The sequence below is a fragment of the Eulemur rufifrons genome, chromosome 9 (assembly GCF_041146395.1).
Source record: "Eulemur rufifrons isolate Redbay chromosome 9, OSU_ERuf_1, whole genome shotgun sequence".
In the NCBI taxonomy this organism is placed as follows: domain Eukaryota; kingdom Metazoa; phylum Chordata; class Mammalia; order Primates; family Lemuridae; genus Eulemur; species Eulemur rufifrons.
Window position 1 is genome coordinate 54,275,082 of NC_090991.1, and position 23,873 is coordinate 54,298,954.

At 51.3% G+C, this 23,873-nt stretch overlaps 1 protein-coding gene across 5 annotated transcripts in view; it reads right to left on the reverse strand.

Annotated features, from left to right (window-relative positions):
• The window catches only part of TBC1D16 (TBC1 domain family member 16), a 74,792-nt gene that overhangs the window by 16,497 nt on the left and 34,422 nt on the right, over nt 1-23,873 (reverse strand). The window lies entirely within an intron of this gene.

A 23,873-nucleotide genomic window follows, 5' to 3' on the forward strand; every position in this document is an offset into this window, starting at 1 on the left:
CAGAAGAAAAACTGAGGCCCAGAGAGGTTAAGCAACTTGCCCATGGTCGCACAGCTAGCAGGTGGTAGAGCTGAGACTAGAACCCACTCTGGGGCCCATGTTCTCAACAGCGTATTTTACAGCCTCTAAGTCTACAGTTCAGCAATAAAAACCCCATTTATTCTGCTTTGTAAAAAATTCATGAATTTCTTACAATTTTGATTGCAAAATATTCTACGGCATTGACGCAGCCACACCACAGATTACATCCTGTCTCTTGAGATTGAAGAGTAAAGTTTAGCGACATCTGCTAGGTAAAATCAGAGTAACAGCAAGAGCCAGCTCTGGACCCCAACCCAAGCACCCCGCAGAGATACGGCGGCACTGACCTCACCCCGCTTCCTGTTTGAGCTCGGAACGTAGAAGTCAGACGCAATTAACCCAGAGGCAGCTCTTCCCCAATGGGCACCAGGTGTCTAAGTGAAGCGCCTTTGGGTGGCGTGAGCACCCGCCCCCTCAGCTTGGAGCTTCCTAAAGAGAAGCCTGGCCTGTTTAGAACCCGTTGCTGCTTCTGGAATGCACGGGACCTGTCTAAGGAAGTCCCAGAGCCAGGTCCTTCCACTGCCGGGGGCGCCTGGGCTCTCGGAGGAAACAGGCGGGCAGGTGGGCAGACCACCCGAACCACCTCGGCCGCGCGGCAAGCCTGGCTCCAAACGGCTGGGGTTGGCCCAGGTCTTCCCACGTGGGCCCTGACTGTGATGTCATTGCTCCCAGAACAAGGCAGGTGCAGGTCTGGGGACGGCCCCACTGCCCCACTTCATGCCGGCTTTCACAACCTGCTCCCCAAACAGCCCGGCGGCAGCGGCCGGGGGGTGGGGGGGCGCCTGTGCTCCGCTTGCCCTCCCGCCGGCACAGCCCGACCCAAGACCTCCCAGCACACTGCGTCCCACTCACACTGTGGGGCAGGCCACGGTTTCCAGAAACCAGATAGAAGACAGAGACTCGCTTGGGCAGAGACAGGAGGCCCCCTGCCCGCTGCTGTGGTCTCCTGGGGGGAAAGAGCCGCTTTCAAACCTGGAGAGTCCTGGAGAGGGGTCCCCACACCCCCCCTAGCAACTGGCCTCCGGGCAGAAGTCTGCTTAAACCCTCTCACAGCTCCTTAGGGGCAAATTATTTGCATTAATTAAGTGATTGATTCATTAATTCAAGACACTGTGCTTGGGACCCACAGCTGGGTTTCCAAGGGTTCAAACTGGAGCCAGGTTGAGGGAGGCCTCAGCTCTGTTTTTCTGGGGCTCGTCTTAGCAGAGCCCGCCCGTGTGGTCCAGCAGGACTGTCTGATCCTCCTCGAGACTGGCTGCCGCAGGTGGGGCCGCACCCTTCCCCGCCCCAGCCCTGGCAGTGGCCTGGCACAGAGCACACGGTCATTTCCCACTGGTGCCTGCAGTGAACATGCACGATGTCTGGGAATTTTGCAGTCATAGAAAAAAAATTCTAAAGGAAATAAGCTCTAGGGAAAATGGAAATATGTACGGTTTTTAATTTTTGATTCTCTTTGAATACACGTAAAGCAATTGGTTTTAAGAATATTCATAGATGCTGCAAATAATTTGGCGTATTTATAAAATTATTATGTGTGATGCATTAAAATTAAAAGCATGGGTTATTCAGGCAATAACTCCCAAGACGCTATTAAGTTAAAAATGTCCTATAGATAGAAGTAGATGTTCAAGTTTAGGAAATGTAGCGTGGCTTGGTCTCTGCCGTTCGCTGAGGATCGCCAAAATGCCAAAGCGGAAATGAAAAGGAGAAGTCGGCAGCATCACAGCAAAACAGACAGAAAATCAGTTCCTTCCCCACCACGGTAGACCAGGCAACGTCAGAAACAGCTGTAGATGGAAAATGGCCTCAAATGCTTCGCAGCTTGTCTTATCAAGGGTGGCGTCTGTGTCCCCAGCCCTGAATCTGGGCGGCCCGGGCCTTGACCAACAGACTGTGGCACAGTGGTGTCACGCGAGTGCTGCCAGCTGCCGTGCTCTCCTCCTGGCACAGAGCTGGCAAGAAAGATGTGGCCGCGAGAGATGCGCACCGGCCAGGCAGCACCGGAGCCCCCACACCTGGGGACAGGGGCCGCATCGGACCCCCCACCCCAGTGCAGCCTCCAGATAGCTGCACCCACCTGAGTCTACCCGGGAGGGCCCAGAAGGACAGCCTGGCCTGGCGTGTCCAAACTGCAGAACCGTGGGAAAGAAAAGGCTGTCGGAAGTTGCTGAGTTTGGGGGAGGTTTGTTACACGGCCACGGATAACCGATACACACAGCAGCGTCTGTTTTCAGAAAAGCTTGAGCGGGAGGAAGAAACCATCAAACACTGAGTTGTGGTTCTCAGGTCAAAGGGACACTGGGGCCAGATCTTAACATTATGTAAAATATCCAAACCTCTAAATTCACTCTTGCTTTTCTTCACCCTGAGCCCGTTGAGTTGGCTGAACAAAAAGTCGATGGAAACCCAGCTGTGGGCCCCACGCACAGTGTCCTGAATTAATGAATCAATCACTTAATTAATGCAAATAATTTGCCCCTAAGGAGCTGTGAGCGGGTCTAAGCAGACTTCTGCCCGGAGGCCAGTTGCTGGGGGGGGTGTGGGGACCCCTCTCCAGGACTCTCCAGGTTTGAAAGCGGCTCTTTCCCCCCAGGGGACCACAGCAGCGGGCAGGGGGCCTCCTGTCTGAGATTCTGCCCAAGCGAGTCTCTGTCTTCTATCTGGTTTCCGGAAACCTTGGCCTGCCCCATAGTGTGAGGGGGACACAGTGTGCTTAGAGGTGTGTTAGGTGTGGCGGTAAGAAGGATGGGGAGGGGCCTGCAAGTTATGCCACTCCTGAGTGGCCCCCATAATTGCCCAAACTTGGAAGCAATCAAGATGCCCTTTGGTAAAGAATGGATGAGTAAATTTACATAAATGTGGTGCACCCAAGCGATGGAATATTATTCATTGTTGAAACACAAACGTGAGCTGTCAAGCCATGAGAAGACAGGGAGGAACTTAAATGCCTGTCACCAAGCGGAAGAAGCCACTCTGAAAGGCCACATGCAGCATGACTCCCATTCTGTGACACTCAAGAAAAGGCAAAACTATAGAGACAGGAAAAAGATCAGTGGTTCCCAGGGGCTGGGGGAGGGAGGGTGACCAGGTGGAGCACAGAGGGCTTTTAGGACAGTGAAGCTGCCCTGTGTGACACTAGGGTGCTGGACACCTGTCATACCTTTGTCCAGACCCACAGGATGTCCGGCACCGAGAGCGAGCCCTACTGCAGGCTACAGGCGGTGGGTGATGACAATGCGCCACTGTAGGTTCACAGATGGTGACAAATGTCCCTCTCTGGTGAGGGACGCTGATGACAGGGGAGGCTGTGCCGTGTGGGGACCGGGGGTACCTGGGAACTCTGTACCTTCCACTCGATTTTGCTGCAAACCTAACACTGCTCCAAATAACAAAGTCTGTTTTTTTAAGAAATGACCAAAAACAAAATGAAAATCCAAGGAACAAACTGGGACATATAAAAAATATTGACACTTTTAATATGTAAAAAAGCAGGTAAATCTAAAAGGAAAAACAAATAAATGCCCAACAGAAAATTGGCAAAGGAAAAGAAAAAAACAATTTAGTAGATAGTAAATACAAATAACCAATGACATTTTCATGTCTAGAGTAGTGAGATAAATTCAAATGGAAATAAGATACCTTTTGGGGGGCGACTTATGAAATTGGCAGCAATGAAAAAATTATAAAATCTAATGCAGGCAAGGATCCGGGGAGACGGACACTCTCGCACAGCTTGGCGGAGGGATGGGTATAAACCGGCAAAATTTCTCTGATTGGCAGTTTGGAACTAGGATGCAAAAGGCTTAAAAATGTTTATCCATTTTTCACCCTTTACTTTCATTTCTAGGAATTAATCCTAAGGAAATGGCCAGAGGTGTCCACAAAAAATACACACATGAATAGACGCAGAAAAAGCATTTGACAAAAATCCAACTCTCATTTATGATAAAAACTGTCTGCAGACTAGGACTAGAAGGGGCCCTCCTGAAATTGATACCGACAGACATTCTACAGGTGGTATCGCACTCAATGGTAAAAGGCTCAAGTGTTTCCCCGAGACCAGGAACAAGCTAACGATGTTGCTCTCACCACTTCCAGTCAATGCTGGCTGGAGGCCCCCACCTCTGCGTACGACAAGAAAAGGAAATAAAAGGCGTAAAGATTGCAAAAGTTAAGAAATAAAACTGTTCCCATTTGCAGATGATATAATTGTTTATGTGAAAAAAATCTCATGGAATTGATAAAACAACTATTAGAACTACTAAATGAATTTAGCAAAATTGTATGATAAAAGGTTAATATAAAAAAGTTAATATAGAAAAATTAATTGTATTCTTACTAACACACTAGCAATGCACAATTGGAAAATGAAATAAACATTCAATTTATAGTAGCAAAAAATAAACCCAAAACCCCACATAAAATACTTAGGAATAAGTCTAACAAAAGACATTTCAGATCTCTACGCTGAAAACCACAAAAGATTGCCAAGAGAAATCAAAGAAGGCCTAAAAAACAGAGATACACCATGTCCATGGATTAAAATAGTCACCACTGTTAAAATGAAAATCTTGCCAAATTGATCTATAAATTGAACACCATCCCAATCAAAATTCCAGCAGGAATTTTTGTTAGAAATTGACAGGTTGGCTCTAAAATTTTGAGCTAGCACAACTAGAACAGTTACAAAAAAGAAGAACAAGGTCGGGGAACTTACCCGACGTTGAGACTTACACAGCTAGTTTGGTATCGGTGAAAAGATAAATGGGATGAAATAGACAAATAATCAATAGAACACAACAGAAAGTCCAGAAATAGACAAATATGATCGACTGATTATTGACAAAAGTGCAAAAGCAATTCAATGGAAAAAGGATGGCTTTTCTACAAATTATGTTGGATCAACTGAATATCTCCATGAAGAAAAATTAATATCAACCTTTTCCTCATGTCATACCCCAAAATTAACTCAAAATGGATCACAGACGGATGTCAAACTTAAAGCTATAAAACTTCTAGAAGGATCCTTCACAGAAAACCTCTGCGACCGTGTAATAGGCCCAGATTTCTTATGTAGAACACAAAAACTCAGAATCTGTAAAAGAAATAAGAAATTGGAAAATTAAAGACATTATTTCCTTCAAAATACTCCATTAAAGGAAACAAAACTGCGCAAGTCACAGCCTGGGAGAAAATATTCACAAACACCTATTTAAAAAAGAACTTGTGTCCAGAGTATGTTTAAGGAACTCTTAAAATGCAATGGTATCAGCTGGGCGAGGTGGTGCACACCTGCAGCCGCAGTTATGTGGCAGGACTGCTTGAGCCCAGGAGTTTGAGGCCAACCTGGGCAACACAGCAAGACCCTGTTTCTAAGAAAGCAATATTTCAATAGTACTGTTAGACAAAGTTTTCTTAGATACAAAACCAAGTCAAGACTATGAAAGAAAAAAGAAAGATAAATTAGGCTTCATTAAAATGAAAAACTTCTGGTCTTGGAGAGGCATCCTTAAGAAAACGAAAGACAAGCCACAGGCTGGGAAAAGATATTTGCAAAACAGATACCTGATAAAGGATTTGTACACAGAATACATAAAGAATCCTCAAAACTCAGTAATGAGAACACAGCACAATTAAAAAGGAGGCAAAAGATTTGAACAGACACTTTGCCAAAGAAGCTACTCAGACAGCAAATACGCCCACGCGAAGGGGCTCAACACGCTTCATCGTCAGAGAAACACAATCCGAAACCTCAGCGCACGGGCGGGAGACACGGTGTGATGTGCCGCGCACCTGAAAGAACGACTAAAACATCCGAGTGACAACAGACGCTGTGCAGTGCTGGCCGGGGGCTGAGCCACCGGAGCTTTCAAACCCGCTGGTGGGACGTCACACGAAACAGCCGCTTTGGAACACAGTCTGGCCGTGTCTCATAACGTCAAACACGCACTTACCTGTGACTCAGCTATCCCCCTCCTAGGTATTTACCCAAGAATCTGTGTGTGAACTAAGTTTACGGCAGTTTTATTCACAATCGCAAAACAACAAACCACACAGATGCCTTTCAACTGGCGAACGAACGAACAGTGGCACGTGCGTACGAAGGGTACACGTATTCGGCCATGAAAAGGGGGAAACTGCAGACACGCACAGGGATACGGGTGGGTCGCAGATACATTTTGTGAAGTGAGAGAATCCAGGCACAAAAGGCCACGTGAAAAGACAGCATCATTAGTAATCCAGGGAATGCAAATTAAAACCATAACGAGATACTCCCATGCATCTGCTAGCATGGCTAAAATTGAAAAGACCGATCATACCAAGTGTTGGTGAAAACGAGGGGGAACTGGAGCTCTCAGACACTGCAGATGGGAATGCACCATGGTACAACCACTGTGGAAAGCAGCTTGGCAATTTCTTAAAAATTAAACGTATACCTGCCGTATAATCCAGTTATCCCACTCCCAGGTATTTACCAAGAGAAATGAAAACGTGTCCACATGCAAAGACTTGGACGCAAAGGTTCACAGTGGCTTTATGTGAAACAGGTAAGAACTGCGAACGGCCCACTCTTTATTCACAGCTAAAAGCAGAAACAACCCGCGGTCCGCACACACACCGGAACACCGCCCGGCAACGAGGGGCGAACCATCAACACAGGCAACGACCCCGATATGTTACAACATTATGTCGAGTAAAAGAAGCGAGGCAAAAAAGAGCACCTACAGTATGATTCCATTTATATAAAATTCTAGAAAAGGCAAACTCATCTATAGTGACAGAAAGCAGATTAGTCATTTTCTTCCTTTTTCTAATTTTTTGCATTAAAATATACCTAACATCAAATTTACCATCTCAATCATTTTCAAGTGTACAGCTCAGTGGTATTAAATGCATTCATTACTGTGCAACTACCACCTCCTTCCATCTCCAGAACTTTCCATCCTGCAAAACTAAAACTCTACACCTATTAAACACTAACTCCTCGTTCCCCTTCCCCACCCCTGGCCGCAGGCGACCACCTGTCTGTTCTGTCTCTGCGAATCTGGCCAGGTGCATGCAGTGGACTCACACAGCGCCTGTCTTTCTGTGGCTGGCTTATTTCCTCAGCACGGCGTCCTCAACCTTCATCCGTGTTGCGGCGTGTGTCAGAATCTCCTCCCTTTGTGAGGCCGAGTAATGTCATTGCACAGATGGACCACATTTCGTTTATCCGCTCATCCGCCGGCAGACACTGGGACGTGTCCGTGCTTGAGCTCTCGTGAGCAGTGCTGCTACGAACACGGGTCTACACACACCGCTTTGTGTCCCCGCTTTCAGTTCCTTTGAGTCCATGCCCAGAAGTGGGATTGCTGGACCGCATGGTGGCTCTATCTTTAATGTTTTGAGGAGTGATCAGACTGTTTCCACAGCAACTGTGACACTTTACGTCCCCCAGCAGGGCACAGGGTTCCAGTTTCACCACACCCTCACCGACACTTGTTTTCTGTTTTTCGATAGTGGCCATCCCAGTGGGCGCGAGGTGGTACTCGTGACAGTTCTGATTTGCATGTCCCCAAGGACTGGGGACACTGTGCACCTGTGCATGTGCTTATGGGCCACGTGTGCGCCTTCCCTGGAGAAACGCCTTTCCAAATGCTTTGGCCATTTGGGAATAGGGTTATTCGTTTTCTTGTTGCTAAGTTTTAGGAGTTCTCTATGTATTCTGAATATTTTGCAAACCTCTCCTCGCATTCTGTGCTTCGCCTTTATACCTGTCGATAGCGTATTCTGATGCACAACACTTCAAAATTTTCACAAGGTCTAGTCTGTTTATTCTTTTCTTTTATTGCCTGTGCTATTGGAGTCACATCCAAGAATTATTGCCGAATTGCAGGTAAGTCACTTTGCGGGCAGGGGCTGGAGGGAGGGACGGGTCACAAAGGCACACATGTGGTGGTGACGTCTGTGTCCATTGCCTTGATTGTGGGGTGGTTTCATGGGTGTATGTTACATATGTCAAAACTGATCAAATTGCACACTTTAACATGCGAACTACATCGTACAACAATTATACCTCAATAAATTTGTAAAGAAAAAAAAAAACGACCAGTATTCAACTCAGTATTATTGCTAAGTTTTCAACCATAGGGGAACATTTTAATGTATTGTGGCAGATTCAAATAATTAATAATACCACTAAGCGATTATAAAATATTTTATAAAAGTATTTAATAACAAAAGAAAATGCTCAAGCTATTCTGCTGAATGAAGAAAGATGCAAAGCTATATGAAAAATATCAATATAGTTTTTATATAACATACATTCATAAGTATCTCATATTTACATAAATATATTACAGGAGTAGAAAATGATGCTAACATCATAATAATGATCCTTGCTAGATGGAACAATTATAGTTTATTTTCATCTTGTTCTTTATTTTTTCAAATTTTCTAAGAGGAATAATACATCATTTTGATAATCAGGAATAATGAGCTAATCTTCTATGCTCGTTTTAAGAAAAGAAGTCTGCATTTCTTATTTTATATTATAAAAGCAGGCTGGGTGCAGTGGCTCAGGCCTCTAATCCTAGTACTCTGGGAGGCCGAGGTGGGTGGATCATTTGAGCTCAGGAGTTTGAGATCAGTCTGAGCAAGAGTGAGACCCCCGTGTCTACTAAAAATAGAAAGAAATTATTTGGACAACTAAAAATATATAGAGAAAAAATTAGCCAGGCATGGTGGCACATGCCTGTAGTCCCAGCTACTCGGGAGGCTGAGGCAGGAGGATCACTTGAGCCCAGGAGTTTGAGGTTGCTGTGAGCTAGGCTGACGCCACAGGCAACAGAGTGAGACTCTGTCTCAACAAAAAAAAAAACCAAAAAAATAAAATAAAAAATATTATAAAAGCAGTAAGGATAGTTCAGAGAAGAAGAGGGCGGGGTGAGGCATACCTGACAGCTCATCGCCATGGTTACCACTTACTGTCCCTCATGCCTCTGGGCCAGCAGCTCTGCTGGCTGCTTTCAGTGCCGTCCGGCATCAGTCCCCCGAGTGAGATAAAATCAGCCCCACTTTATAGTAAGGAGGCCGAGGCTGGAGTACGTCCCAGGCTTCACAAACGGCCAGCGCAGGGAAGGGAAGGACAGCCGGGTGTGGCCGACTGAAAGCCCAAGCTCCGGACCCCTTTGGTGGATGACTTCCAGAGACAGCGGCGACAACTACTGGGAAAGAAGACACCCTATTTTAAAAAACAACATTTCTCAAAGGATCCCCCTGAGAACATGTGAGCTTCTCCCCTTTCCCCACTGTCCTGTCTGAAACCGTCCGTGGGCAGGTCCTGCCTAGCGTCATGCTCCCGCCCTAGCCCGGCACCGTCAGCTCCCCAGCCCACCTTCGCTCCTTCCCTCCTTCCCCGCGAATGGGTTCCCTGGGGCTGCTGAAACACGGCCTCAACTGCGTGGCTTAAAACAACAGCAATGTATCCTCTCGCCCTTCTGAAGACCAGAAGTCTGAAATGGAGGTGTCTGCAGGGCCACACTCCCTCAGGAAGTCCAGGGGAGATGCCTTCCCCCCGCGATCTGTGTCCTGCCTGGGCCGGCAGCTGCATCCGGACTCTGCCTCCATCACCACGTGGCCGTCTTCCCTCTGCGTCTCTATTTTCTCATAAGGACACCACCATTCACTGGATTAGGCCCACCCTAATCCAGAATGACCTCATCTTAACTAATTGTTAAATCTGCAGAGACCTTATTTCCAGGTTCCGGGCGGACATGAACTTGGAGGGACACTGCCCAACCCCGTAACACGCCCTCACTATATCACAGGCAAGCTTGCCGCTCGCTTCCTCTCCGTATCCCATAACCTCCTCTCTCCCTGCTCAACCTGCTTCGCCCTCCCTGGCGCGCTCGCGCGCGCGCGCTCTCTCTCTCTCTCTCTCTCTCCCCCCCCCCATTCTTTGCACTCTCCCAGGCCCAGCTTAAATACCACCTCCTCCACGCTGCTTTCCTTTGATCCTCAGACACTAAGCAGCGTGTCTGAGACATGTAGCAGCTCCAGTACACGCTGATTTTTCTTTATCTCTTGGCAAATCTTCAGAAATCTATGAGTCATTTTTGTGTTTCGCTTTTGACTTTGTATGAAAGTCACTTGTTGATGCCAAAACCAGACAAAGACATCACCAGAAAATAAAACTTCAGATCCCTATGAAATCCCTTTTGAATAGATACAAAAATCCTCAACAAAATACTAGCGAACAGAATCCAGCAATGCATAGAAAGGATTGTACCCCATAACCAAGTGGGATTTATCCCAGGAATGCAAGATTGGTTCAATGTATGACGATCAATCAATGTAATACACTAGATCAATAAATTAAGGGACAAAAACCACATAATCATCTCAATAGATGCAGAAAGACATTTGACAATGCCAATATCATTTCATGATATAAACGACCACCAAACTAAAAATAGAAAGAAACGTCCTCAATCTGATAAAGGGCAGCTATGAAAAATCCACAAGTTCAATGGTGAAAGACTGAAGCCTTCCCCCATGAGATCAGGAACAATACAAGGACGTCTACTCTTACCACTTCCATTCCACACTGTACTGGTGGCTCTACCCAGGGCAGCTCGGCAAGATAAAGAAATGAAAGGCATCCAGAAGGAAAAGAAAGAAGAAAAGCTATCTCTGTTAGCAGATGGCATGATTTAGCATATAGCATACCCCCCACAAAATACCTACTGAAACTACTAAATGAATTCAGCAAGGTTGCAGGATATAAGATCAATATACAAAAGTTAATTGTATTTTTACACACCAGCAATGCACAATCCAAAAGTGAAATTAAAAAAAAAAAAAAATTCCATTGACAATACATACACACACAGAGACACACACATGAAGTGTGTGACTTTTGCACTTAAGACTACAAAACATCGTTGAAATAAATTAAAGGCCCAAGCAAATGGAAAGATGTCCCATGTTCATGGATTGGAAACCTTATTGTGAAGAGAGCTATATTCCCCAAATTGATTCATAGATTCAACATGATCTCTATCAAACTCCCAGCTGCCTTTTTGGCATATATGGACAAGTTGATTTTAAAATTCATACGGAAATGCAAAGGACCCAGAATAGCCAAAGCAATAATTGAAAAAGAAGAACGAAGTTGGAGGACTCACACTTCCTAATTTCAAAACTTACTACAGAGCTATAATAATCAATGAGGTACTGGCATAAGGTTAGACACACTGATCAATGAAACAGAATCGAGAGCCCAGAAACAAACCCACACAATTTGCGGCCAGTTGTTTCCAACAAGAGTGCCAAAACAGGCCGGGCGCGGTGGCTCACGCCTGTAATCCTAGCACTCTGGGAGGCCGAGGTGGGCGGATCCTTCGAGCTCAGGAGTTCGAGACCAGCCTGAGCAAGAGCGAGACCCCATCTCTACTAAAAATAGAAAGAAATTATATGGACAGCTAAAAATATATATAGAAAAAATTAGCCGGGCATGGTGGTGCATGCCTGTAGTCCCAGCTACTCGGGAGGCTGAGACAGGGGATCGCTTGAGCTCAGGAGTTTGAGGTTGCTGTGAGCTAGGCTGACGCCACGGCACTCACTCTAGCCTGGGCAACAGAGTGAGACTCTGTCTCAAAAAAAAAAAAAAAAAAAGAAAAAAAAGAGTGCCAAAACAAATCGGCGGGAAAAGAATAGTCTTTTTACCAAGCGGTATTGGGACGACGGGATAGCCACATATAAAAGAACGAAGTCAGACCTTAACCTCACACCATCTACAAAAACGAACTCAAAATGGATCAAAGACTTAAGTGTAGATGCTAAAACCATAAAACTCTTAGACGAAAACATAGGCATAAATCTTTATAACCTTGAGTTAGACTATGTTTTCTTTGATATGACATCAAAAGCACAAGCAACCAAATGAAAAACGAGAGTAAATCTGACTTCAGAAAAATGAAACACTCTTGTGCTTCAAAAAACATAATCAAGAAAGTGAAAAGACAATTTCCAGGATGGGAACAAACATTTGCAAGTCATCTACCTGGCAAGAGACTAGTACCTAGAATGTATATTTTTTAAAACCCATAAAAAGAATAAAAAGTCAAGTGACCCAATTAAAAATGCGCACAGGATCTGAATGGACATTTCTCCAGTGAAGATGTGTAAACAGCCGCTGAGCGCGGAAGGGAGCTCCACATCGCTGGTCACTGGGGAAATGCAATAAAACCTCAGGGAGATGCCTCTCCACGCCCCCGAGGTCGGCAGTAATGAAAAGGGGGGCACGATGAGCGTTGCTGAGGATGCGGGGAAACCGGAACCCTCATGCACTGCTGGTGGGGACGTAACACGGAGCAGCAGCTACGGGAACCAGTTCGGTAGCTCCTCGAAAATTCAACATACAGTAACATGTGACCAGACAATGCCATTCCTAGATATATATCCAAGAAAACAGAACACATATATCCCCATAAAAACTCGTGCACAACTGTTCAGAGGCATAGTTCATAACACCCAAAAAGGGGAGATGAACACAATTGTGTGCAGCGATAAAAGTAGTAAGTCACAACCCAGTTGAATCGTGACAACACCATGCTCAGCGAGCGAAGCCAGACACAAAAGGCCACACACTGTATGATCCACTCACATGAAACATCTAGAACAGGCAAATCCAGAGAGAACGCAGATCAGTGGTCGCCGGAGGCTGGGGGCGGGAGCAATGCGGTTGTAACTGCTAGTGAGCGTGGCGTTTCTTTCTGGAGTGGTGAAAATGGTCTAACATTAGGCAGTGATGATGGTCACACAGCGTCATGAATGCACTAAATGCCACTGCATCGCACACTTTACAAGGGGGACTTTCGTGCTAGGTGAATTACCTCGATAAAAAGAAGTCACTGTGCACCCACTCTCTCCATCTTGCCCATCTCCTAGCTAACGGCCTTGCACAAAGCATGACCTCAGAAAACATCTGTTAATCCAACAAAACATTCCGAGTGTCCCCCTGGCCTGTGGACAGCCACACAGAGCTCCGTTTCGGCGGCGGACGAGGCGGCACACGGGTAAACGCACCTGTGCCGTGGGGTGCTCTAGGGCCCTGAGCACGGTGGGAGGCAGAGGGGCCGGGGTGGCCACTCTGGAGAGGGGGCCTTGGGGATCCTCAGTGGGGCCTGAAGCGTGGGAAGCGCCGGGAAAGAGCCGGGAGGGGGGATAAGGCACAAAACAAGCTGGGCACGGAAGAAAAAGCACCGATCGCTGTTTATTCTATTGCAAAAATGGCACCACCCTGGAAACAAACTCCAGTCTGCCCTGTCTGACTCTCCTCCTGGTGAGGGAATGGAAGTGACCTCATCTTGTAAATAATTTTACATTAATATACACTCCCTGTGTTTTTTAGTTGCTTAACATTTGCAAGTAATATTAAATTCATTTTTGTGGTTAAAAAATCAAAAACATACTGAAGTGTGCAGAATTAGCGCTGGAAGCCCCGTCCTGGGCTCTCCCCGCCACCCGAGTTGTTGTCGTCAGTACTTTGATGACTTTTCCTCGAAACCCATTTTACGTGTTCACGCGTGCGGCCTGCGGCTCTTATGGGCACAGCGCCCGTGCCGGGCAGCTGGGGGCCATGCACAGGCCACATGGGCCGGCAGCTGGGGCTGGCGGGAAGCTCTGGACTGCGCTGGTTTATCTTGAGGATGATGAGGGGTCTGTGGACTAGGTTCAGAAATGTGGCAAGAGGACAGAGGTGGCCGGCCACCCTGCTTTCAAAGTGGCCAATGTGGCCATCTCCCTGCCCAGCTGCTGAGGGAGCCTTGGTTTTCCACCTCTGACCTGGGCTGGGGACCTCGGCACCTCACCCAGGGTCCCGCCCCTGTGCCCGCCTGCCCTCTCCATGTACGGCAGCCCCAGGAGGACGCTGTCTGCCGGTCACTCCGTCACCGCTCCTGCCCCACGGGCGGCGGGTGCTGAGAGAGGCCAGCGACTTACCGCTTCACTTGCGAGGCCACAAGGACCCACCAGGCCACGTAGCCTCCCTCATCCCTGCAGCAGGGCTTCGCATTTTTGGACAGCAAAGTTTTGTTTTGGTTTGGTTTTTTCCCTTCAAATCTGGTAAACTTGACATCAGGAAAGCCAGTCTTTGGGGTTCAAGGAAGAGCTAGACAGACCTGCTCTCCTGTGACCTACCTGGATTGAAACGCCCGGCGTTGCGCAGCCAAGCTCTGGCCAGCGGGCGTTTCTGCCGCGGTGGGTCCGACCACACTCGGCCCCAGCTGGCTGCGAGGCTTCTTGGAACCCTTGGCTCCTATGTGACCTACTTAAAAGGCTGCTCCGAGCCAACCAGGTGTTCTTTAAGCCCTTGTGAAGATTCCTTGATCAGTTAGACAAAAAGCTTGCTCAAAAGAATGAGACCTGGAGCCACTGGAATGTTCTCTGAAGCCCCCCCGTATCCCCTCCACCGGTCCTGATTTCACGAGATCAATGCAAGACAAAGGCGGGAGGGTGGGCGTGGGGGTGTCAGGCATTAGGAGAGGCGCCACCCACAACAGGTCCACCCTGGAGTGGGAGCACAGACATCACTCTCTACCCCAGTCTGCCACCAACCCCAAACTTGCGGCCAGCAGCCCATCAGCCTGTTCCTGGAGCACTGAGTATGATGCAACTCCCGGTGACGCCCACAGCTGTGGAACAGGAGTCCAACGTTGCAAAGGACCCTGGGGCCTGTTTTGAGGCCACTTTGCCAGGGACGGGTCTGTGCCGAGGCCTGGCAGAGCCTCCGGGTTTCAGGGTGGCAGCGGCCTTGGCAGGGGGCTCTCTAGGCCATGTGCACAGACCGCCCTGCACCCTCTCAGCGCCTGCTGGTCCACAGGCGAGGCAGCCAGCCAGGTGTGGGGGCACTGGGAAGTGGTGACGGCGCTGGGCGTTTCCAAGTCTGTTTCGTCCCTGGAGGCTAAGTGCTCCACGCACAGGTCACTTTGTGATCTGGACCTCATTAACCGTAGCTTGTCCAGACAAGGCCGAGAGCAAGGGTGGGCTGTTAATAAAGGAGGAACCAACCCATACAGAGCACTTACGGTTCTAAAGGTTTATGCAAGATCCCCCTGCACCCCTGCAGCACGCCCACTTCTCAGATGCAAAAACTGAGACCCAGAGAGGCCCGGTCATTGCTCAATGACACACGATGCCCCTGACCACTGCACTAAACTGTCTTTCTTGCAGCAGGGAAAGTGTCTCTTTATCCTCTGTCATATTCCAAAATGAGGCACTTTCTCGCAGACGGCTTTCAAACGCTGGCCGACCAAGGGGCCAACTGGAAGTCTGGGAAGAACAGCTCTGGAGAGAAACGGCCGCGGGAAAGACAGGCAGCGTGTGTGCACGCGTGTGTTCAAATGCCTGAAACATGAAGACGGCACTGGGCACGTCTGTGGCGCCGCATTCTCCTGCAAGGACATCCTTCCTGACAGACAGTCCCCAAGAGCCAAGGGGACATCCTGTGGAAAGACCAGCTCAGGGGGTCCTAGAGAAATGGGGAGACCCGAACAGCAAACCCTCCCGGCTCCCGACGCAACAGGGCCGGGAGGAACTGGGCCTGGGGTCCTCGCTGTGTCCTCCCTGGGCGTTGGCTGCACCGTGGCAGGGACCGCACGGAGCACACGGGTTCTAGATTTTACCGACATCTCTCCCACCGGCAGCGCCCTCCTCTTGTCTGAAACACACTCAAGGGCGCCGCCTTCCCCGACACCGCGCCCGCCCCGACCCCTTTCCCAGGCTCTCTGGGCCCCACTGATGTCCCGCTCCTCCGGCAAGTAGGTGTCTTCGCTGTCTTCACAACCACGAGGGGCGAAGGGGTCCCGCTCTCTGTACCTTAATTTCCCTGTGAAACGCTGACTCCGCCGCGGGACTCCAGGCCTCTGAGACCCCATTAGGCTCCAAAGCCAGGGCAGTGTCTAAACCGCACACTAAGCTAAGCATTCCCAGCGGAACCGAAGGATGTCTGGCGTGATTAGCATCTCACACACACGCAGGCGGGCTGGACCCTCCACTCCCAGGCTGGACCCCCAGCTCCCGCCGCCACGGAGGCCCCGTGGCCCGAACTCCGGGCTCTGCTGGCGCAACGCAGCCAGCCACGCACAGGATGACGGTCGATGTTGCGGCCAGAGCAACAAACCTCGGCCACTGCGGTGACGTCTGCAGCCGGGCTGGGGCTTACATGCTTTCTGGAGCCCCCTGGGGCTGCGGAGTCTCACGGGGACCCGGTTCTACTGGGCTGGAGATGCCATTTCTGACATGAGTGGAAACGGAAACTCATCGGACCAGAGGTGGCCCATCTCTGTCACCCCAGCCCCCAGAACCCCACCCCGAGGTCGAGCTTGGGAGTGTCAGCCGGCGGCACCTGACACAGCCGGGCTCTCCCAGCCAGAGGGATCTGAGAGCTGCAAGGCAGAACGGGACAAACGCCAGCTCCTCACACGGCATCTCGCCGAGGGGCCAGGCGGGCAGCACCGGGCCGGGCGATGAACCCCCAGAGCCACTCGGGGGGGCTCGTTAGGAACGGTGTGAATCTCGGGCGGGAGCGAGCGGCCCATGTGGGGTTTATTACCAGCGCAGTCTGGGAGGAGATAACCAGGCCCGGCCTCTTCTGCTTCCTCCACCAGCCCGTGGGGGGCGGCAGGTCGGCGGGTGACGACCTCCCACGAATCCACGGCAGGTAGGAGGGGAGGAGGCACCCGCCCTTTGGGTGCTATTTTTATTTTCATTTTTTCTTACTCAAGTGGAGTGATCCCATCAGATTTCCCAGGAAAATTAATAAAAAATTCAGTAGACAAATCCGACCGCCATCACGAGTTTCTGAGTTTCCGTGTGTCGTGTGCATTTATAACCGTTACGCGGTAGACGCAGGATGGACACGTGACACTGTGCGGGGCTCTTTCCACTTAACGTTATTACACGGTATTATTCATTATGGGCTGGAGACTCCGATGGCAGCAACCATTTGTTTTTCCTTCTCCCTTAAGGCATTTGCAAATATGCTCGGAGGCAAAGGGACGCGGGTACGTCTAATAAATAAAGCAAAATAATTAATAGCGCGAGCAGCCTGGAGACCACTCCCAGCCGCTCCTGCGCTGGGCTCCTGAGGACCAGCTGTTCCGTCGCCATCTCCTCCCCGTTCCTTGAGTCGCCTGCCCCTGCGCAGACCACGGCAGAGGCCCCTCCCAGCCCGACAATGAAAAGCGCAGGGAAACCCTCTCCCCCAGATTCTGCAGGAAGTTAACGTGGGTAAGCAAAGGTGATTCCAAACCAAAGTGCTCCATTGGCTTCAGTGCTCAGCCTTTCCGGTCGCAGGCACACCTCAGAAATTTCTAGAAAACATGAGGGGGCCACACAGGTTTGCCACGCAGGCCCCACCCCGGAGCTGGGCAGAGAACACACCTCCGCGGCCCACACACCCACTCCCTACGCCCAGCAGAGAGATTGGGAACTCAGAGGTCCCCAGTGTCACCAATCATGTGGCCCCTCCAAAATGAAACTGTGACACTGCGCCCACAGCCAGCACAGTTCTGGAGGAAGACAGCGCAGGCCTGTGGGCAGGAGACGGGCAGGACCCTGTCACTGCAAATGCTCCTGGGTGTGAAAACGTTCCCACGTCATCTGGGTGGGATCAAACATTCCAGCATTATCCAAACACTCTTTGGGGACAGGCAGAAGCTCTTGGTTCTACTCACAGGCCCGGGTTAATTAGTGCCATAAAAAGGCACGAGTTGGCCTCGTGTGGTTTTCTGCAAAAACACCCTGGAACCAGCCACCAGCCCTGAAAGGAAGTGGCCCCGTGATCTGCTGGGCTCCAAATCACACGGTTCTCACCAGGAGCAGGAAGGGACCTGGCCCCTCTGCACACCCCAGACGCGCGCCCCAGCCACAGAGCCAGGTAGAGCCCAGCAGAGAGCAGCTCAGCAGCCAGACGCCCTCGCAGGTGTCTGCGCTGATGGGAGTCCGGGTGGGGGCCCCGCTGGCCAGCGCTTGGGACTCACGGGGCCAAGGCCCACCTGCGATTCCCAGGGAGTCTGTTACGGCCACATACAGGAAGCTCCAGGCTTGCCGGAGGCTGCCCCGGGCATCTGCCACTCCCCAGGCCTCTGGGCCACTCACCCCTGGCCCGGAGAAGCGGCTCCCTGTGCCCTGACGCGGCTGATGGGTTCCCCAGGCCCCTGTGCCTCCCCGTGTCCCTCTGCTCCACGGAAACCGAATAATCACCACCCAGGCTGGTGGTTTCCCAACTTTCCCATGACGTTCCCCGAGGCAATTTAAGAATGGAATGAATACTAGTAATAATTTGACTAAATTTAGGTGTCCCCCTGAGGCACTTGATTAAATTTCATGAACTCTTTTCAGGCTTTCAGCCCAAATTCCCCTTCTCTGTCAGCTTCATGATGAGGACTTCTTGACCATCATAGAGGGTCAGCGAATTCCACCTAACAGGCTGGCACTTTCCTTCCCGGAGTGACAGGACAATAGGAAGAGGTTCCCGGGGAATGGGCAGTGGGAGTTTGGCGTGCTGTGTCATGGGTCAGGGAAACCGGGGTTTGCCCAGAAAAAGAGCCTGTGGTCATAGAATCCTCAAGCCCCTTAAAGGACCCCGAAGATCATTAGGCCTGGTCTACTCACTTCCCCAACGAGGACATTGCAGCACAGGGAGTGAAGGAGCCAGCTAAGAGACACAGCTGGTGGGGGGTGGGGAGAAGCCAGAACCTCCCAGATTTGAAGCCACTGGGCTTTGTGACACCCCAGGAGGCTCTGGGCCACCTTTCGGCCAGTCTGGGTTCAGCTGCACCACCTCTGGGTGCTCCAACAGCCGAGAGCACCTGACCTGACCAGCTCCTCCAAGCACACCTTCTAGGGTCCTTGGAGGACACCTGGGACTGCCCGAATCTGTGCCCGTCCCCCATCACCAACAGTCCCTGCAGCTGAAGCGGAGCCTGGAGCTGGCCCTGAGCTGCTGGGACCAAGGCTGGGGCTGGTGTTCGTGACCTGGGCGCTGGGAGGCCCCGGGGGAACTGTGGTTGTTCTCTGCCGCTCCCAACCCCAAACTGCAAGTCACAGTGACGACAATCACCTGCCGTCTTTGGCAAGGCCGCGGCTGCACATTTGTACGCATTTAAACTCCATCCACATGCTTGGCATCAAAAAACCGAACTTTTTACACACCCCTCACGGCATGAGCAACGTAAGAATAGAACTTGTTTCAAAACCCTTTCCTCCCCCTCCTGGTTCTCTAGCCCTGGGCTTGGCGTCAAGCGCACCCACGGCGCCGCCTGGCCTGGCTCCGCGCAGCGCATCGAATGCACACCAGGGCTGGGACCCTGGCTGACGATATGCTCAGAGCAAAACGGCCATTGGCCAGCGGGAGAGGGGGGCCCTCGAAAGGGGGCTTCCCTGGGTGTTGGCCCTGGGGGAGGCTCTGACCCAAGCTCCACGCTGGGCCTCAGCGGCCAGCAACTGCACTTCCGCAGAGCTGGCCTCAGGGCGGAGGCATGAGGATGAGAACGCCCTGGTTAGCAGCTTGCAGGGAGGGGCCTTGGGTGTCCCCAGTGGGGTGAGCACCTTCCTTCTTTGACACCCACGTCACAAGAGAAGACACGGAGAGAAGAAACACACAGAAATCTACTCAACACCTACCAATTACAAAGAAACGCAGACGAACGTGATTTTTAACCCATCCTGCCGGCAGCCCTTTATTTTCTAAAGGGCGGAAACCAGTGCTGGGAGGTTACAAATGGGCACCCCGCGGCCAGCAGCAAGGGGACACCCGCCCCTCGGAGCGCCCACTGGCTCCTCTCTAATCATAAAAGGAATGTGCTCATTGCTACAAAAGCAGACACCGCCAAGTGTGTGAGGAAAACTCCGTCTGCCCTTTCGCTCGGCTCGGCCCAGCCTCAAACCTGCTCCTCTGGGGCAGCGCCGGGGCTCTCCATGTGCGTGCCCACCGCACACGCCCGCACACGCCCGCACACGCTCACACATACACGCACGTGAGAAAGCAAAAGTAAGGCCCCGCTGTCAATGCTGAGTCAGGCTGGCTTTCTCCGGGGCCCCGGTCCCGGCAGGTCACGGTCGGCTGTGTCCCCTGCTGAGGGCTGCTTCAGGTTCTGTGTGTTTCTTTAAACCGTCCCTACAGAGAAAGACTTGGGATGTGACCGATTTCACTTCTTTGTGAGATAAATAATGTTGCACTGAACGTCTCCGTGAGTGCGTGTGTCTGCACACGTGTACGCTGACCCTGTGTGTTCCCACGTTTATACCGAGCCTCCCCTTTTGTCTTTTCCCTACTTCCCAAAATTTCCTTAGGGAGCAAGTGTTACTTTTATCATTAAAAAAGGAAAACCCTCCAAAACATGGAAAACATCAAAAGAAAAGAAAGCAAAGCCCACCCTCCATGAAATAAAAAATTACCCCTCGAAACCAACCCACAGGACCAACAGGGAAATCAAACAAGCAGGTCGAAGACCACACCTAAGTCAGCTCCGGATCTTAACAGAAAATAAAATCAGGTCCTAACGAACCCCCTGCCCCCATCTAAGAGGGGGGCCCAGCTTCCTCCTGGCCACCAAGCCACCCTCTGGTCTCCAGTCCCTGTGGATGGCAGCAGGGCTGTGCCCCAGGGTGACACTGTGTTTCCCGGGGCCGCTGTCACACAGGACCACAGACAGGGGTCTTCTCTCACAGCCCTGGAGCCCGGAGCCGGCGACCAAGGAGCCAGCAGGGCCAAGCTCCCTCCGAAGGCTCTGGGGGAGGGTCCTCCCTGCCTCTTCCGGCTCTGGTGGTCACCCTGGACCCCTGGCGCGCCTGAGCTCACAGGTGCACCGCTCCCACCTCTGCCTCCGTGTTCACATGGCTCCTCCCTGTGTCACGTGTCACTTTCTGTCTTTTAAGGACACTCCTTGGATGTAGGGCCCACCCTAATCGGGGATGACCTCATCTTGCTCCTTGCCTGCAAAGACCCTATTTCCAAATAAGGTCACATTCTGAGGTTCTGGGCAGACGTGAATTCAGGGGTAGGGGGAGCTGTCCGACCCACTAGACACCGTTCCCAGCCACTGAACACATATTCAATGAATTTTTGGACAGGGAAGCTCCGTCACACGTGCAAGGCAGGAAGGCCACTCCGAGGCCAGGCAGGTAACGGCCTTTAGGGTGGACAGCTGCTGGTAACGCGGGTCAGTCCAGCTTGTGCACCCTTCGCCCCGCTAGGAAGCCCCGCCCCCGCCCCAGACCTGGCGCTGGGTCCAAACCGAGGGGCAAGGCGCTGGGGGGCCACGTCCCCGTCCTGGTAGCAGCCATTTCTCAAGGATCTCCATTTGCTTTTCAAACATGCATTTCCCATCGTAAACTGTGCTAAACGCTATTTAGTAGCTAATTAACTTTCTGTGCGAAGACCTCTCTAATTGCGCACTCTCCCCCCTCCACCTGGGTCCTCGGGGACGCCAAGCTGTCCTAGGGCATTTGTTCCGCGGGTTCCTACCTCGCAGGCGCAACTTCAAGGCTGACAACAAACTGCCAATCACGGCTGCGGAGGTCAGGGGGGACCAAATTAGGAGCCCTCCCCCACCGCCAAACCTGCTTGGTGAAGCTTAATTTCAATAAGAAAGCAAAAACGTTATGAAAAATAATTTTTCCCACTGAAACTCTCTGCCAGGCGGCAGAAGGGACACCGGCCTCTGCTCCTCAGAACAGCTAATTTCTGCCTCGAAATGTTCTAACTGGAATCTGTTTATATTTTGGCTGCTCTGGCATCTGCCATCCATCAAACGGAGAGATAATCAGGAAATAAAAGCTTTTGATTAGCCCTCGCATAAATCACCGCGGTGCCAATCACCTCGAGGTCCCGGTGCTCGGGAGGCGGGAGGCAGCAGGGGAGTGTTGGGTCCACCACGTCCACCCACCGTGGGCCGACAGCCAGCCCTCGCCTTTTTCGCTGGTCTCAGACTTTGTATTTTAGAAAGGTCTAGAAATACACACACAGTCTACACCACGAGTCCACGTTCGCTGCGCAGACCCAAGGTGATCTCTGCAAAATCCAACCCAAGCGGATGCTGCTGATCGGCGCCAAAGCACAGAGCTCGAGAGCAGATTCCTCGGCGCGGCCACAGCACCACCGTGGTGGTTACACAGCCCTGGGGACATTTTCAGAGCGTCCCTGCCTGCCGAAAAGAGCAGCCCAGCTACCTCTCCCTGACTTTGCATCAGAAAAGACAAAAGAGACCACAACTGCCACCTCGTGCCAAAGCCCGGCCAGGGGTTTGTCTGCCCTGACAAAGTGACCTGCGTCCACGACATCTGAGTTCCTCGCCTCCTGTTGAGGGGTAGGGCCACCACGGCAGGTAAACAGGCTCCACCTTGGAAGCCAATATCCCGGTTGGGCTTTCCATTCCCTGGGACGGTCCCAGCAAGCCCGACCCCTTAAGAGCTGCGGCTGAGCCTCAGTGGGGTGACGCCCCGGGTTAGGCCAACGGGAGGCTGGGTGCAGGTCTCGACGGCTCGGCTGGGGCATTTGCCGTGACCCGTGGGAGGAGCTGGGCCCTGAGGTCAGCTGTGCCCTCTCGCCTGTGGTCCAGGCTGCTGTGTACCGGTCTCCCTTCTGCAGGGGCCTTGGAGCAAATCCACCTGGGAAGTATTTTGTCTGCATGGAGGGACCCCGAACGTGAGGTGGGGACCAGCACCTCCACTGAGGGCCATGGAAGGCCAGCACTGGGCTGTGTCCAGTGTCGCTGTCCACGGCACAACTGGCCTCCAGCCAGGAGCAGGAAACAGGATCCTGAAGAAAATTGTTCCAGAACATCTTGGTCTGGGTGGGGGCGGGGCACAAGCATTTCTTTAAGCGTGGCGATTTTAAAAACAGACTAACTGGGTACAGGAACTTGCCCAGTCCTGTGGAGAGTGAAGGCTGGGGCGGGGGCGGAGTCTGTCCCCACAAACGGGACCCCTGGGTGGGCATTTTTCACTCCCAGCTGGCTCTAAGGTCGGGGAGGGAGTCAGTTAGAACTAGAGACTGGGGTTCAGCGTGGCTTATCGCTGCCTACAAACGCGGCTGGCTTCTAGGCTGGTGAGGAATCTTGCTCCATGCAGCTCTAGCACAGACACACGTGTGCCGCGTGCTGTGTGCCGTGTGCCGTGTGCCGTGTGCGGGCCAGGGAGGAGCAGCTGGCGGTGCACAATCCCAGATACCCTCTCAGGTTCCCGGAGTTTTGCCGGTATGAGATTTGGATGGGAGTATCTTAAATTGCCCAGGAATTCTGAAAGTGGTTTAAAAAAAAAAAGAAAAAAGAAAACCCAAGGAAAAATTTAAACAGGTGTAGGAGAATGAGAGGGCACTGAATATTCCTCTTCCGACTCAAAGTGCTTTCAAGTTCTTCTCCCTGGAACCCTGGTGTGTGTGTAGAAAGGAGATGGGGAAGATATTGTGCACTCCCAGAAATAATGTTATTTATTTACTTTGAATGTTCTCCTGACACCTACCTGGGAAGGGCTGGCCTGGCCGCCAGCCTGGGCCCAGCCAGGGAGCGTCTGCTGAGTCCTTTACGTATTCCCAAAGTCACAGAGCAAAAAACGACACCCTGCACAAACACCACCACCCTGAAAAGTCACCCGACGGGCCGCCCTCCCTGACTTCAGCAACAGTCGTGGCCAATTTGCCCAAACTGAAACCATGTTCCTCTTGCGGACTGTGCAGGGCCGTGAGCCCAGCCCACAGCCCTGTCAGGCTGCTCCGCCGGGGCACAGCGGGCAGGACCGCCGCATGC